At 43.4% G+C, this 15,347-nt stretch overlaps 1 protein-coding gene and 1 long non-coding RNA gene across 4 annotated transcripts in view; one reads left to right on the top strand and one right to left on the bottom strand.

Annotated features, from left to right (window-relative positions):
* The window catches only part of Sik3 (SIK family kinase 3), a 223,149-nt gene that overhangs the window by 174,203 nt on the left and 33,599 nt on the right, over positions 1–15,347 (bottom strand). The gene's annotated exons all lie outside the window — the stretch shown is intronic.
* Positions 5,311–5,868, top strand: LOC116072194. Of its 2 annotated transcripts, none has more exons than XR_004111354.1 (2): positions 5,311–5,417; positions 5,665–5,868. It is a non-coding gene; the product is annotated as an uncharacterized LOC116072194 (long non-coding RNA). The 2 variants fall into 2 exon arrangements; XR_004111353.1 differs by having other exon boundaries at positions 5,315–5,485.

Raw genomic sequence — 15,347 nt, 5'->3', positions numbered from 1 at the left:
TATATATATATATAGCTAGCTAGCTATATAGCCCTTTGGAATATACCCAGAGGACTTCACATCTTACTATAGAAATATTTATGCATCTGTGTTCATTGTTGCTCTATTCATAATTGCCAGAAATTGGACACAGCCTATGTGTCCATCAATTAATGGACAATGAAAATGTGGTACATTTACAAAATGAAATATAATTTGGCTATTAAGAAAAATAAAAGTATGAAATTTACAGTTAGTGGAAGAAGCTAAAAAACAATCACACTGAATGAGGTAACCCAGACCCAGAAAGACAAACACTGTATGTTTCCTCTCATATGTGGATGTTAGCTTTTAAGCTTTAGATACATGTGTTTAATTTAGAATATCCAGATGTTAGGTAGCTAGTGAGGAACAGAGGGAAGGGGAAGTATCTTCCAAGGAAGAGGAAATAGTGAATAGTGTTATAAGCTGTAATAGGAAAATTAAACTAAATGGAGAGGGAGAAGAGTGGACAGGTTAAAGGAAGGAAAATAGAGGTGGGACAACTAACACTTGGGGATTTTTGGATGCCACAGGGAGACCTACGACTCCAGAAGCTACCCAAAATATAAGAAAGGAATTTAAATAGAGCCATATAATGGGGGAGAGAATGCCCCCAATTAGACAATGTATGCCACCAAGTAAAACCTCCATGCTGGAAATGGGTTATCTTGATGAGTCATGGTCAAAAGGCTCCCACGGACACCTGCCCCCCAAATATCACAGACCATTACTAAGGCTACTGGCTACTTTCCACATTGTGAATGGTAAAACACCACTTACTTATGCCATCTAACATGGAGAAATGAAGACAGTACCCAAGGAGGAACTTCACCCCCCACTGACCAGCACTAATGGTGTTGGAAGGTTCTTTGTACACTACAAAAGAAAAGTAATCATCAATGTTGTCCAGCTACAAAACCTGCAAGCTAAAACAGTGACCTGCCCACAAGATATACTGACACAATGGTGGCACAAATGTTACAGAAGTAACCAACCACTTTGTGATTAGATTTAAGGCCCATGCCATGAGACAGATAGAACCCATCCCTGACACTGGTAAAGCAGCCAAGAACGTTGAGTCTAGACAGGCCACAGGGGAAACCTACTACTGCTATTCTGCTAAATGGATATAGCAATAAAATGACTCCTAATAAGATACTGCTACACCAGTGTATCACCCAACCCTCATCAGAAAAGCCTGTCTTTGTAGCCAATGGTAATTAACAGAGGTCCACAACTGGACAGCGTATAGTGAGACACTCTGAGCCTTCAGTCCCAACTGTGATGTCTCTATCCCACCTCCTCCCCTCAGGGCTCAGGGATCTATGTGAAAGAGGTGGCAGGAAGACTCTAAGAGCCAGAGGCGGTGAATGGAGTCTTCTAGGGACAACAGGGCTGATGTAAAAAATGGTACACACGACTTGCACAAGTTCAGTTCAAGACATGCAAAATCCCAGCACTGAGAAGGGGAAGCAGACACAAAGCCCCACCCCTAACCGAGAAGCCGTCTGCAACTGACCATGCTGGGAGACAGAGATTGGTTTTGTCTAATGGATTGACTTTGGGTATTTTCAAGCTCTCTCCAAACAGGCCCAGGCTTGGGAACAGCTGGCAAACATACACTGGACCCCATGATTTGTGTGTGTGTGTGTGTGTGTGTGTGTGTGTGTGTGTGTGTGTGTGTTTTGTTTGCTTCTGTTTGACTTTTGGTTGAGTTGTTTGGATAGAAAATGAAAGAACATGACATTGGATATAGAGAAGTTGGGAGGGTCTGAGAGTGTTGAAGGACAGCGAAGTATATGATCAGTATACATTGTATTAAAATTTTAAGCCAATAAATACAAAAGACATAGAGGAATAACAGTGATGATAGCAGAAGTTGATGTCTGAACACTGAGAAACTGTGTGTTCTAGCATGATGTTAAGTGATTTTATAAAAACCGTGTTGCTTCATACTGAGAAGTCCCATCATCATCACTTCAAATGTGGGAAGAGTGAGGCTTAAGGAACATCCAGGGTTTTATTCAAGGCTATGGCCATGAAACATATAAAGTAAGCTGAAGTGAAAGTTTCTGGCACCGTCCAAACTAGCTCTACCAGGCAGCCAAATGTTCTGTGTGCTCTTCAGTATAGTAGAGAGTCCCAGAGATACAAAGTTGTAAGATACCACAATATCACTACTATTTTCACTAGTAGAACTTATTGAGAGCTTGCTGTAAGAGCTATGTTCAGTGCTCATCCAAGCCACACAATCCTGAAATGGGTACCACTATTCTCATTCTTACAGAGGAACAGAGAAACACCAGAGAGATGAAGTAAATCAGTGAACATCTCTCAAATAGAAACTGATTCAACCTGATTCAAAAGCTGGTCTTTCTGGTTTGGACAGAGAATGAAGAAAGTAAAAGAGAAGACTGAATTCAAGGAAGAGTCGAGGTCAGAGTCCAGTGATCTTTCACCTCCCAATGCCTCCATGGTGGTCACAAAATGACTGTGGTGAATAGGAGGAAGAAACAAAAGGGGGTGCTCTGAACTTCAGCCTTGACTCCACCCACCCAAGAGTATATGAAGTCGTGGATGATACCAATTGTAATCTGTTTCTCCAAGAGAAACATCAAAGTGCATCACGAAGCTAGGATCACAGATGAAGCATCAAAAGGAGCAACTGCAGCATCACTCACTTCTCAAGTGTCTTCCCAAAGGAAGAAGATTGACCAACACTAACAGTCATGTCCAAAAAGTGAAGGTAGAAAGTTTTATCTGGAATACTTCAAATGAATTCTGGGATTTAAAAAAAGAATATCTACAATCTCTTAAAATGCAGGCCACTCAGGTACAGCGAAGAAGAGTAGTGACCAAAGAAATCAGCAGGAAGCTGGAAGTACAAGTCAGGAGGACACTGTTTGGAAGGAAAAGGAAAAGTTGAAGTTGGTGACAAACAAGTGAGATTGTTAGAGAGTTGGGTTAACTTGGCTTACAGCATGACAAGGTCTTCCCAGTGAGGCTGAGCTGCAGTTCAGCAGCGAATGAACTGTCTGTCACCTTAGGAAATGGAGATGGGAAAACTACAAGTCTGGTAGTAGCTAAGAGAGGTACAAGACAGGGCTATGTGAACTTTTTCTTTAGCCTTTGTGAATCACATCCCTTCCCTTATTGTCCTTTTTCTTTTCCTTTTTTCTTTCTGGCAGGCAGGCCCAGCAGAACTCATCCAGATGAGGTAATATGGCTGAAGAGTAAGTCCAGGAACAGCACTGACATACTTACTAACCTTAAATACCAGACGAGGTTGAGTGCTTTGGCAATGCCAGGGCCATTCTGTTTCCCCACGAGGCCTAGAGCACATGTGGTGGCTGGCTGCACTTTGATTGGCCACTTGTCTGATGGCCTTGCAGCTAATCTCGAAAGCCTTACCCCACAACATGTGCACTGTCCCCCAGCATCCAGATACGCATCTTTCATCACAGACCTCCACTGTGGAGGACAGCCGGCTTGCCCAGTGGGGAACTTGTACAAGGAACGCCACCGGCTTGACTTAGACCTTAATTTCCAGAGTAAAACCGTACTTTCCAACATTAGTGTCTGCCCCTCACTAGGAGGGACCTGGTCTATCAGGTCCCAGTGAAGCTTGTTCATGTTACACTGTGAGCACTGTGACTGTCTTTCCAGGAACAATGTATGAAATGACACATTGGCTATCTCTGTATCTCTACCATATGCAACAGTCTGAAAGTCACCCAAACATTCAGGTCCCATCACTGATAAGAAATGGAGCCTTTAAAATGGAATAAAGAGCCTGATAACCCACATTCAATCCCTGGGACCCCCATGGCGGAAGGAGGGAACCAACACTGTAAATTGTGCTCTGACCCCACAGCACAAGACAAAAACCCTATGAACAATCAACCAATTATTCAATGTAATCAAGAATTTATTGGGGCTGGCGAGATGGCTCAATGGGTAAGAGCACTCACTGTTCTTCCAAAGGTACTGAGTTCGGATCCCAGCAACCACATGGTGGCTCACAACCATCCGTAATGAGATCTGACGCCCTCTTCTGGTGTGTCTGAAGACAGCTACAGGGAATGATGCCGGAGCGAGTGGGGCCAAGTTCAGTTCCCAGTAGCCACACACATGATGGCTCATGGCCATCTGTACAGCTACAGTGTACTCATATACATAAATAAATAAAAAAATCTTTAAAAAAAAAAAAAAGAATTTATTGAGGCCAGGCATAGTGACCATGCCTTTAATCCCAACATCCAGGAGAACAAGGCAGGCCAATCTCTGGAGTTCAAGGCCAGCCTCGTCTACATATCTAGTTCCAGGTGTGTCAGGGCCACCTTGGCCACCATGCCAAAACCAAAACCAAACCACTACCACCACCATCAAAGGATCCTATGTGCCCTGACTCCAATTCCCTTGATGTGCCATCTAGCAAAATAACAAAGTATCACACTTTAATTTTTTTACTAAAAATTGAAACTTGGTTGGGGAGCAACTCAGTGACAGACAGCATTTACCTAGCATGCTCAAGATCTTATGTTAGGTCCCTGGCAATAAACACATACAGAGAGAGAGAGAGAGAGGGAGGGAGGGAGGGAGGGAGGGAGGGAGGGAGGGAGGGGAGAGAGAGAGAGAGATCAAAATCAGACTGGTATGTATATTATGTGCACCCCCCTTTGTGTATTTTAAGTACCCACTGAAGATTTTTGACATTTAGCTGACCAAAGTTGATACCTCCAGCAAAGTGAAAATGAGAGAAAGAAACCTGAGTCCATATACTAATTGTTCTTACTTCTTCCAAAGTACAAACAGCACGCTTAACAGGCAGAGGGGTTATATTTTAAAATACACAAGGGGTTCCCCCCAGGGGACTTGGAAGCAAAAGAAAGGCAAACAAGAAAGTCACACTGAAAGCCCAAGGAAGTAGAAAGGGGGACATGATTTACTCAGTAGCAAGAACCCACAACCTGCCCAGGCACTGGAGAGTCAAAATACTCAGACCACAGGGCTTAAAGTCTACTCAGGAAGGTGGACAGTAGGAACAACAGAAGCAGACGACAGCGCAACCACCATTACAGTACAGAGAGCACAGACTCTGTGATTCGAATGTCTGGGTTCAAATCCCAACTACTCTGCTACCAAACAGCTGTGTGACAGGACAAGGGACTCCACAGTCTTTTTTCCAATGACCTCATCTATAAAATGAGCGCATCATAAGACTCATTGTTTCTTCACTGACGCTAACTCATTCAGCTGCAAGAACTAGCTAAGTTCCTTGTGGAAGCACTCGACCATCATCCGCTGGCAGCAGTAACACCCACATATCTGCTGCTGCTCTTGGTCGGCTCACTATGCTTTCAAAGGAATGGACTCTATCTTGATAAGAATGGGAGGTCAGGAAAAAGAGTAGCTGAGAAACTGATGCCTGTTCCAAATACAAAATCAAATACAAAGCAAGCGGGTAAAGAGAAAGCAGCATGCCCGGCAGACAGAATGTATGCAAAGTCCTATGCTAAAAATGAGCATGGCACAGTAGACATTCAGGAAAGGCCAGGAAACCTGTGCTTCCACCTGATCAGCGAAAGGTATTACACAAGAAGTAATACAGTACAAGAGTTGTTTTTCTGTCTTTCTTTTTAGGTCATTCTAAAATGTGAAGCCAGCTGTGACCAAGGGAGGTGACACAAGCCTGTGGAAAGCTGGGAAAGATTCAGAAAAAAACAGTCATTGGGGGACAGACAAATGAAATCAACTACAGACAATAACAAGGACAGATGTGGCAAGAGCTCATGAATTAGTAATAGAACAAATTAATATGATTAAGTCATTTCTTTGGGCCTAGAGCGGGGCCACAAAAAAGGGCAACATTGTTCATCCACAGCTGGAGATCCACATGGCATGAGGGAGAGGAACAAAGATGCAGGAGCAGTGAGGACACTCATGACTCACTGAGTTGACCAGCCATGGTGTCCATATGCAACAGAGTAATGCCAGAAAGAATGTCACCAATTGGGAGTCAGGCATAATTCAAGTGGCTGGTGGCTCCCATGATCCTCAAGACTATCTTAGCAAATCGCATAACTAAAAAGAGAAGAAACCAGGCTGGAGAGATGGCTCAGCAGTTAAGAGCACTGACTACTCTTCCGGAGGTATTGAGTTCAATTCCCAGCAACCACATGGTGGCTCACAACAATCTGTAACAAGACCTGATTCCCTCTTCTAGTGTTTGAAGACAGCTACAATGTACTTACATATAATAAATAAAATAAATCTTAAAAAAAGAAAAAAAGACAGGAAACCACATTGAATATAATGTGCAGGTCTTTTAAAAAAAAATTGGTGTGTGTGTGTGTGTGTGTGTGTGTGTGTGTGTGTGTGTAGAGGTCTATGCATGTGTGAGTCCAAAAGCCTTGAGTTCAGAAGTGGGTGTCAGGTCCCCTGGAGCAACAGGTACAGATGGTTGCACATCATCATCTGGGTGCCCCAAGTGCTTTTCTTTCTGGGGTGGAGTCTGGCAGTAAATTAGTGGAAAGAAGCTAGAAGATGTGGCTTGGACAAGAACAATCAAGTTGGGGGGCAGCACATGGGCATGATGTGAAACACCTATAACCCCCATAATCTAGAGGAAGGCTAAGGGACCAAGTGCAGCTAAAGCTATTGAGCTACACAGAGACCCTGGCTAAAAAACTAAAGGGAAAAATAAAATCTCACATCAGAATAAGATCAAGACGTTGGACAAATGATATTCACGAACACCAAAGACCCACAGATCAAAGACGGAGGAGAAAAATACAAAGGATAGAAGTTCATTTTCATTACATTCTCCCCACAAAGGGGTGGCCCTTTGTTTTTGAGTTAGGATCTCACTATGCACCTCTGGCTGTCCTGGAACTATCTATGCAAACCAGGGAGGCTTTGAACTCATAGAGATAGATGTGCCTGCCTCTGCCTCACAAGTACTGAGACTTGAAGGTGTATCCCACTACACCCAAGCTTCATTACATTCATAAATGTGTCACCTAGGAGTGTTTAAAAGTATAAAGAATAAAACTGGATGTGTTACTTAGGGGGAAAATAAAGCTTTCTTTTTTTTTCTGACAAAAAATGTTCAAGAACTTGCCTGACCGCAGACATGTTTAACTAAAGCCGATACAAAGTCCATTGGAGAAGGCCTTTCCCACTTCCCTCTCTCTGGTCTCACTATATATTGTCCAAGCTGGACTTCAACTTCTGATCTACTGTCCCCATGCTCCAGAGGGTCTGTGTCACCTTACCTAGCTGAGAATCGTCCTTACCTGGTGTCTTCATGTCTTTTCCTGTTCTCATAATAAAACTCCCTGACAAGAGTAACTAATGGGAGCAAGGGTTGTTTCTGGCTCATAGCTCAAGCTTCAGCCCATTCTAGGAGGGAGGTGGCAGGAGCTTGAAGCAGCCGGCACTCCACATCCAGTGCATGCTTCCTACTGTTCAGCTCATGGTCTCCATCTTATACAGCCCAGGACTCCTTGCCAAGGAAATATTCCTACCCACAGCAAGATGGATCTTTCATGTCAATTAACACAACCAAGATAATCCCCCAGGGGCATGCCCAGAGGCCCATTTCCCAGGTGACTGAGTCTACATTCTGTCAAGTTTACAATTAACACTAACCATCACACCTGAGGACCATTTACCACAACTAAAAAGCAAACACCACATATAATGATAAAAACTAAAAGACAGACAACATATCCCAGGCCAGGAGAAAAGCTTTCCATATTACTTATTTAATGACAGACTAGTATTCACAAAACTACATAAAGACATCTTAAATGCAACAATAAGAACAAAAAACTTAATTTACAAATGAGATCATAAAGTAGCTTAGCTAGTAAAAGGCCTGTGCTTGGCAACCTGAATTCAACTCCTGGAGCCCCATTGTAAAGGAGAGAACTGACTCCCATGGTCCTCTGGCCTCCTCAGTTACCCTGGCACTCCAGTGACCACACATGTCACACACAAAGGAGAAAAGGGGGAGGGAAGGAGAGGGAGGGAGAAGGGGAGGATAGTTGAGAACAAGCCTAAAGAGAGCATGGGTGGAAGGCCTAGTCATGGTGGGGCGTGCTCTCAGAGGCTGAAGAAGAGCATGACTGAGGCCAGCCTGAGACTCAAAACAAACAAAACTGGGCAAAAGATTTAAACAGCTACATCAACAAACACTGAATAAATATGGCAAATATGTTTATAAAAGATGCCAACATTGCCAGGCAGTGCTGGTATGCACCTTTAATCCCAGAAGTCAGAAGGCAGAGGCAGGCAGATTTTTGTGAGTTTGACACCAGCCTGGCCTACAGAGCAGTTCTAGGACAGCCAGGGCTACACAGAGAAACCCTGTCTCGAAAAACAACATAACAACAAAAAGCAACATCACTTATCACTTAACTGCAGATTAAATGATCACTACACACTTGAGAACAGCAAGATCCAAAGCATGGGCAATAGGAAATGCTGGTAAAGATACAGAGATGGAAGGACAGATGCTGCTGGTAGGAAAAGAACCCACACCGCACAACTAACTATCCATTTATCACAGGGCCAGCAACTGTGTCCTCGGTGCCTTTCCAAGAAACTGAAAAGCTATATCCAGACAAAAAAATTATATAAATATTTACAGCTTTATCATCATTGATAAAGCCGAGAAGCAACATGAAGGCCTCTCATCTACATGAGCAAATGAGAATAATGTGGGAGCTTCTGCAGACTGCAACACAGATGCCAAGAAGGACCAGCCAGGAAAGCCAACAGAAAACCCAGGGAAACTTTAATTGTCACCAACAGAAGCCTCTCTGGAAAGGCTACATTCTACAAGGGTCTAATGTGGCACTCTGGCCAAGTCAAGGAAACAGTTAAGAGCAGCATCAGGGGTGAGGAGGAAGAAGAAATAAAAAAGTAAAACACAGGGGCCTTTCTGAACAGGGCCTGTTCTGTGTGGTACTGCAATAGCGAGGCAGGGAAGATGAAGCCATCCACCAGTCCATGAGGCATTAAAGTCAGTGTCCTTTGAGCACAGAGGAGTAACTGATTTGTTGAGGTTCACTCTTGTTGCTGAGTATCGTAATTGTGAAACTCTGTATCCCAAGGTTCACCTCAAGAGCCAAGTGAATTCTCCTGTATACTAGCTTTTGTTGTACAAATCTTGCTCCTTAATTTAAAACTATTGGTGGAATAAAGATGGCTACAGCCTGTAGCTGTGCAGAAGAGAGAAAGAGGCAGGGCTTCAGTTTCTGAGCTTGGGATCAGAGATAGAGATCATGAGGAGAACAAAAAAAAAAGGCTCGAGGGCCAGCCTGCTGGAGTAGGAGCGGTCCAGAAGAACTCCACAAGGGATAGCTCAGGATTATTGACAGAGAAGTAGACAAAGACTTTGTGTCTTTCATTTGGGAACTAAGTGATCTAAGGTGGGGAAGAATCCCCCAAATAATACAAACCACAACACTGGCTGCAATCCTCAAGACAGTGTATTAGAGGCTAGGAGTGCAAATGCTCTTGGGCTCAGTGTGGCCCCTCTACTAACTAGGTGTGCCCTTGGGGCACAGTATGAAGTCCTGTAGCTTTCTATTTCTGACAACTGGGGATTAACGTCATGGAACTGTTAGGGCGTCAAAATGAGCTCTAACATGTAAGTGTTGGAACAGAGTGACTGGGACAAATGAAGTGTTCAGGGGATGTCACCTTCTGTTACTCAAAGGTCTGTGTGAACCTACCAATCATTGCTGGAAACACACCTATGCATCTGGACTTCAAGTAGTACTCCTGGGTGATTTCCATGAATACTAAAGTTCAGAGGGGTTTAATTGAATGGTATTACCAGGGTAGCTTTTGTTCAACATAAACACCATAGCTACTGCAGAGACAGACCCAAGTTACTATCTGCTGACAATAACAGTCTACTCAGAAGACATATTTTGTCACCTACAATGGTCATGAATTCGCTATACACTGTAAAGTTGTGGATATTAAACATGAAGCATGGTCAGGCACAATGGCACACGCCTTTAATCCCAGCACTTGGGAGGCAAAGGCAAGTGGATTTCTGAGTTCGAGGCCAGTCTGGTCTACAGAGTGAGTTCCAGGACAGCCAGGACTTTACAGAGAAACCCTGTCTCAAAAAACCAAACCAAAACAAACAAACAAACAAAAACAGTGAAGAACAAATGCAAGAATAAGTGACATATCATATACATCAAGCCCATTTCCAGTAGGTGAATAAATGATGAGTTATTAGGGCAACTGCTAATCAATCCTTTGTAAGTCTGACTCTTATCTTCCTCAATGGAACACAATTTCACAGGAATTCCAAACTTAACCATTTGGCAGTATATGTTGGTGTGTGGCTGTAGATCCAGCCACTTAAAAGATAGGCAGAGGGATACAGACAGTCCAGAGCTCCCCAGCAGCATAGCAAAACTCTTACCTCTTTAGATGAGAGAGAGAGAGAGAGAGAGAGAGAGAGAGAGAGAGAGAGAGAGACCAACAGAAAGACAGTCGGTTAGACAGATAGACAGACAGGGAAGGTGTAGTACCTGTAATATCTGTACTTGTATGGCTGAGGCAAGAGGATCACAAGTGTATGGCCAACCTGAGCAGTACAGCAGATCTGTCTTGAGAGGGACAATGGAAGGGAGGGACTGCTTTAACAAGCTAGCAGAAAGAAAGCTGGAAGGATAGTTCAGTGATTTAAAGCACTTGTTGGTCTTGCAGAGAACCAGGGTTTGGCTCCCAGCACTCACTTGGCAGCTCAGAATCATCCTAATCCTAGCTTTGGGGGCTCCTCTCACCTCCCTGGGCTCCTCTAACCTCTTCTGATCCCCATGGGCTTCTCTGACCTCTTCTGACCCCCATGGGTTCCTCTAACCTCCTCTGACCTCCACAGGCTTCTCTGACCTCCATGGGCCCCAGGCATACACATTAGTGAACAACTTCACATGCAAGCAAAATATCCATACACAGAAAGTTAGGTACATTTTTTAAGTAATCAGAAAAGTGGGGATGGCAGAACAAAGCAGATTTTAGATACATATGCCAAGAGACAATTTCAAACGTTGCACTAGAATAAAATAAAACCCCAAATGTGGGCTGATGGCAGTATATACCTTTAATTTCAGCAGAGGCAGTGAGATCTATGAGTTTGAGGCCAGCCTGGTCTACATAGCCCAGGACAGCCAGGGCTACACAGAGAAACCCTATCTCAAAACTCTGGCGGGGCAGAGGCAGGCAGATTTCTGAGTTCAGGACCAGCCTGGTCCACAGAGTGAGTTCCAAGACAGTCAGGGGTACACAGAGAAACCTTGTCTCAAAAACAAACAAACAAACAAACAAAAACACTGTAACGAGAGAGAGAGAGAGAGAGAGAGAGAGAGAGAGAGAGAGAGAGAGAGAGAGAGATTGATTTCCCCTGAAATCTACCTGTCAATACTTTATACTTTGTGTATACCAAAAAAAGTAAGGAGGAACACAAACCAAACTGCTAATAGTAGTGAACTGTGGAGGATGAAACCAGGCTTCAATAAAGAGCTACATGTCTCTCCTATGTTAATGACTGGATACAAACAATACTTTCCACATTGTCTTACTTTCACCTTATTTTAAAATTAGTATTATAGTATATGCATATAGATGCATAGCATATATACATTTTCTGATTAAGACAAAGGCTAATATTTCAGTAGAATGATATCCTCAGTAGAAAACATGTGCTTCATTAATTCCTCAGGCAATTACTTGACCCTAAATATTATGACATTTAGAAAATATATTCTCATGTTATCAAAATTTTCCTAGGATTCTTAAAATAAAAACATGTCAACTTTGTCCTTTCCAAATGGGCTACCAGATTCAGATTCCAATGACCAGTCTCAATTCAAGAGTAAACTAACTAAACCTGTCAAGATATTTAACAACATAACACAAAATATTGGCCCAAAATGAAGCCCATATGTCTAAAATACGCCTGACAGTGACAGCAACTGTTTAAAAGTCAGTAAAGGAAATATAGCAACTTAAAATTCATTTCAGCTTCAAGTCTGAATCATTTCTCAGTCATTAACCTGGAAAAAAAATGTTTGAGTCATTTGTCACTTCTGACTAATCCCAAATCACTAAGCATGGGCAGCTCTGGACTGGCCTACACTCATGATGTCTGCTATGGGTTTGAGGCAGCCTGAGCTACAGTTTCAGGGCAGCTTGGGCTAAAGAAAGAGTCTTCCTCTGTATGTGTCCACCTGTCTGTGTGTCTCTCTCTGACACACACACACACACACACACACACACACACACACCCCTACCTGCAAGAAGAAAAATTTGTCCAGGAAAAAAAAGGTTCATATAAGCAGCGGAAAAGTCTTGTATATACAACTCGGCTACCAATTTAATTGCCTTAAACTAACATGGAAAAACGTGGAAACTACTTAAGTCCCTAAAAATATGTAAAGCAAGATTAACAGTAAAGTCACATATACTATTATGGCTTTTTTCTCCTTTCATGAGGTTGGGCTATTAGTGTCTTCTGGATGACTTAGAATATACACTGACAAGGTTTCCAATAGGGTGCACTTTGCAACTCTCAGCTGTCCTAATGAACCTCAGGACTGAGGGATTTTATTCCTTACTGTCCACACAAGTGTATTCCACACTGACCTGTCCAACACTATCAGATGTCAGTGCACTGTGATGTCAGGAAAATATCCAAGTGACACAAACTCCAGTTGTTGAAGTACCTTCCCTCTCCTAGAGTGAGCTCATGCCTCAGAAGATCCTTAACCACAGTGAGCCCAAAATGAATGGGTTTGGAGTTCCCCACTAATAAAGGAGCTCTTGCCTCACACTACGCATGTAGCAGCCATTTTTACTACCCCAGAGCACCCTGCTCAGAGCTACAGAGTACCATCCCCACCTGACCAAGCTAGAGCTTGCTGCCAGGCCACTCTCAGGACCTACCTTCACCGTTTTCAAAAGGTAAACCTTGCCTCGTTTGCTGAGAAAGCTGTGTGCTAAAAAATTAAGACATAAAATCATCAGAAGACTTGTGCAGGCTTTCAGAGGTTTTCTTAAGCACATGTAGATGGCATACATCTTTAGTTCCCACACTGCAAGGAGAGGCAGGCAGAGCTACATGGAGAGTTCCAGAACAACTGGGACAAGAAACCCCATCTCAAAAAAAAACAAAAACAAAAAAAACCATTTATTTATTTATTTATTTATCGCCATGTGTGTACCTTATCACTCCCAATTACAAACTAATGAAGGGTTTGGTTTTTTTCTTTGCCTGTGATACTGAAAATGAAACCAGGGCCTTGCACAGGTCAGGCAAGCACTAGCCACATCCTCAGCCCACATAAACTTGCTTCAGATGTCTCATTTGGGGCTGGATGTGGTGGCACACACCTTTAATCCCAGCACTATAGAAGCAGAGTTCAGGAGATCTCTGTGAGTTCAAGGCCAGCCTACTCTACATAGTGGGGGCAGCAAAGTGGCTTACTGGATAAAGGCCTTGCCACCAGGCCTAATGACCTAAGTTTGATCCCTGAGATCCATATGGTAGAGGAAGAGAATCAACACCCACAAATTGGCTTGACTTACAAACCCACATACATATTAATAATGATGTAATTTTTTTTTTAAGCACAGAGTACTTCAGAGTGATTTAGAGAAAGACAATTAAAACTAAATCAAAATTCTTCAATGTGTTCGATGTTGGGATGGATGTTATGCTGAGAGCCAAACTAGCCCCAAATGTAATTGTCAGTGAGGGCCAAGGACGTGCTGAGTAACAAGTGAGGCCAGCAGCAGAGCCACTGGTACGGCAGGGACCATCCACACACACAGCCCCATGCTTAACCTTTTTTTCTACACTTTCTTTTCTTTCTTTTTTAAAAAATTATTGCTTGCTCCCATTCCTTTTTCTCAAGATTCATTTTGTAATTTTTTTCAACTCTATGTATGTGTGTCTGGGTGAATATACACTTGTGACTGAAGGTGCCCAGAAGAGGCATGAGAAGCCCTGGAGCAGGAGTTACACACAGTCGGTGAGCCTTCACTGGGTGTCAGGAACTGAACTCAGGTCTTCTGTAAGAGTGGCACACACTACAGAACCTTACCCTCTGTGCCACCTCACCAGGGCTACCTGTCCAGCGCACATCCTTCCTTGCATTCTCCATCCCTTTTCCGTCAGTCTGAGACTGCTGACTCAGTCATCTTAGGAGCAGGGATGAGCTCTGCATTCTCCCTGCTCTTATGGCCATTTCACCTTTGCAGCAATTCAGTATTTCACCACAGGTCACACTTCTTTGCTCCTGATAAACACTGGCACAGGCTGGAACCACAGTTCAGTGTTTGAGACAGGGCCTCACTGTGCAGCTCAGGCTAGCCTTGAACTCACACTGACCCTCTTCCTCTGCCCCAAACTGCTGGAATTACAACTGTATACTGGCTTTTCTTTTCTGGCTTTCTTTTGTTTAATCTTCATAAATTGGCTTTAACCAGGTTTATCCTATCCTATAAGCCAACACTTTCTCAAAGTCTGATCATGTGTTTGTTTGTTTGTTTCTAGGCATTTCTCTGTGTGGCCCTGGCTGGCCTGGAACTCAGTCTCTAGACCAGGCTGGCTTCACTGCGCAACCAACTTTTGTTATTCTTCAAGAACTTTGTTTCTGACTGGACTTAACAAGCTCTTGTGCTCTTTGGCCAGAAGTCTAGCATGCTCGATGCTCATTCCTTATCTTTCTTAGTGGGCCCCTTCCTCAGAGCCATTCTGCCAGTGTCTGTGGCTTAGGCTTCTCACCTTTGTTGGTTAAAGAGTCTCTGACATAGCTGGGCAGTGGTGGTGCACGCCTTTAGTCCCAGCACTTGGGAGGCAGAGGCAAGCGGATTTCTGAGTTCCAGGCCAGCCTGATCTACAGAGTGAGTTCCACAGCAAGGGCAGACAGAGAAACCCTGTCTCAAAAAAAAAAAAAGAGTCTCTGACACTCTGGCAGACACTGTGCTCTGTAGAGAGTCTGGAAAATTTATCAGACTCTGATAAGCTTTTATGGGTCCCAGACAATGAGGTGCAGAAGTGTCAGTAGATGGAAGAGAGTTTCTTAGATATGATTAACATAATTCATAAGAAAAAAAAATGAAAGGGTAGAAAAGATGGCTCAGTGGTCAAACCATTTGTTTCTTTTACACAAGAGGGGGATTCTACTCCCAGCAACCACAATTGACAGTACATGACCACCAGTAACTCCAGCGCCAGAAGACCCAACTCTCTCTTTCTGGCCTCCACATAAACCTACACACACACCACA

The sequence above is a fragment of the Mastomys coucha genome, unplaced genomic scaffold (genome assembly GCF_008632895.1).
Source record: "Mastomys coucha isolate ucsf_1 unplaced genomic scaffold, UCSF_Mcou_1 pScaffold23, whole genome shotgun sequence".
NCBI classification, from domain to species: Eukaryota; Metazoa; Chordata; class Mammalia; order Rodentia; family Muridae; genus Mastomys; species Mastomys coucha.
The sequence above is the reverse complement of the archived record's forward strand: the minus strand, read 5'-3'. Positions and strand labels throughout refer to the sequence as shown.